Genomic DNA, 2,500 nt, shown 5'->3' on the forward strand with positions numbered 1-2,500 from the left:
TACTATACTGACTGATCACACCCATCCATTTCTTCCCTGTCAGGGGTGTGTGTGTGTGTGTGTGGGGGGGGGGGGGGGGGGGGGGGCGGGGGGGGGGGGGACGGGAAGGGGGTGCGGGCTCAGTCAGGCGATATGTCACACCATCTATTCTCAACTGTTCTTTCTTTTTTTTTTTTGTTAAAGTAAATCAAGCGTCAGTGTAGATGTGTCGCACGTTACCCACCCCAGACATATATTTCCAGTAGGTTTTATCTTATTTTAACATTTTAGGTTATCTGCATGATCAGTTTTGGTTTTACATGCACACAGATACCTGTTCCCCTCCTCCCTCCCCCACCTCCCACACATCAACAACAGCAACATCAACAAAGTACACACACACACACACACACACACACACACACACACACACACACATGCATACACATGCACGCCCACCCGCGCGCGCGTGATCAGACAGACATTCACATAAATATCAAAGCGTGCGCTCATGAACACACACACACACACACACATACACGCGCACACACACACACACACACACACACACACACACACACATACTGAAGACTAATAGACATCACAACCCCCCCCCTCCCCTACTCCGCACACACACACATTGCAAGGGAAATATTTGACGATTGAATGTTCGTGACATTGCACTTGCACGCGATACCCATTACGCTGTCGACAAAGTACCCTCACACATTTATATCCGAACTGCTGAAAAATAAAACGTGTTACAAACAGGATAACAGAAATACGTGTCATCTGATGCTTTTTTTTTCTGACTGGAATCCATTTTCTTCCCCAGTCTAATTCTTTTCTGTTGTTGTTGTTTTTTTTTTTAAAGAAAAAAAAAGAAAAAAGTATGAATCACACGAGTGTATTAAAACCTATTCTTATGTCTCTACTTCTTCCTCCTTAGCCCTGCATGGAGGCATTGGGGCACCGTGCAGTGAAAGCGTTCAGCGGATTCCTCAATGCCTGTCGGTTGTGTGTCAGAGCCTGTCTTTCTGCAGATGGTTTTCAGTCCATTTTACAATGTTGTCATTTGTTCCTGTTCTTCCTCTCCATCTCCCTCCCTCGACAGTTCCTTGGAAAACTGTTTCAGCAAGGCCAATGAATTTTGTTATGTGGTCGTACCAACGTAGTTTTGTTTTCTTAACTGATGTCATCAGATTCACAGCATGTTCACCATCTTGCGAGAACACCTCATTTCCATGGCTTGGATTTCTTTTTTTTTCCGAATGCGCTGTGAGGGTTAATATACTGCAGGCACACAACAAGATAGAATATACCAGTGTACACAGAAGCCTGATCTTGTGTTCTACAGAGACGTTGTCCCTACGTGAAGGTTTCAGTGTGGACAGTACTGATACTGTCTTTGGTGCCCCTGAGAGGATTTCTGGCCTGGATCCTTCACTGACGGATCCCAGATGAGGGAAGTGTTGAACAGTTCCAAGCTTCAGTTTAAGTGCAGGTACATCAGCAGTGGCACTGGTGTTGTGGCTGGCTATCAATCTGGTCTTTTAGGCGCTGATTTCCACACCATGATTTTCTTGTCGATGTTTCATCCAGTCTTTTAACAAGCTTGGTGCGTTCATGCTCACTGTTTGCCAGGCTACTGGCGTCATCTGAAAAGCAAAGGTTCGTGATGATTCTTCCTAAAAAAAAAAGAAAAAAAAAGAAAAAAAAGCTGACTATGCTGACATCTCGGTCACGTGCGTCAGTAATGATCTTTTCCAGTGATAAAACTAATATGTTGAACAGTTTAGGAGACAGAAGGCACCCCTGGCGAACTCCAACCAAGTTAGGAAACCAGTCTCCAACAGCACCCTGTGTGAGTACTGCACTAGTCGCTTTGGAGCATGTTTCCTGCTTGGCGTCGATAAACTCCTTCCTGCTATGGTTTTTTTTTTTTTTTTTTTTTTTTTTTTTTTTTTTGTGTGTGTGTGGCCCATTTTATGCTGTCAGTTCATTCCCTGTATTCTTTTTATTTTTTATTTTTTTTTATAATTCTTTCTAAAGGAAGAATTACGCCAGTGTTATCTATCACACTTGCGGCGGTAAAATATATTGCTCTCTTTTTATATAATAGATTCATTCTCTGTTTCATTTCAAGTGTTTATTACTTCTTTTTTTCTTCAATGAAAAAAGAGGCTGATGTTATTTTATCGCACCTGCCTTGCTAATATATCGCTCTTTCTCTTAATGCTCAATAAATCAATGCATTTCTTCCCCACCCTTTATACGTCTAAGACACGACGCATTTGTCAACAGCAGAGGGTTTTTGGTCTGTTGGCGTAAACTTGGTGAAATCGCAGATCCTGCGAAGATTTTTTGTTGTTGTTGTTGAAACAAGAACGCAAATAATTTCCATTCTTCAAACTGTCCCGTTCTCTTGCAGCGTCGTTCGTATTCCGTCTCGGTTTGGCCTTTCCTATTCCGGTCTCTCTGGATTTTATTTTCGAATTTGAAGTGGCTAGTTATCGAACAC

This window comes from Babylonia areolata, chromosome 1 (assembly GCF_041734735.1).
Source record: "Babylonia areolata isolate BAREFJ2019XMU chromosome 1, ASM4173473v1, whole genome shotgun sequence".
Lineage (NCBI taxonomy): Eukaryota > Metazoa > Mollusca > Gastropoda > Neogastropoda > Buccinidae > Babylonia > Babylonia areolata.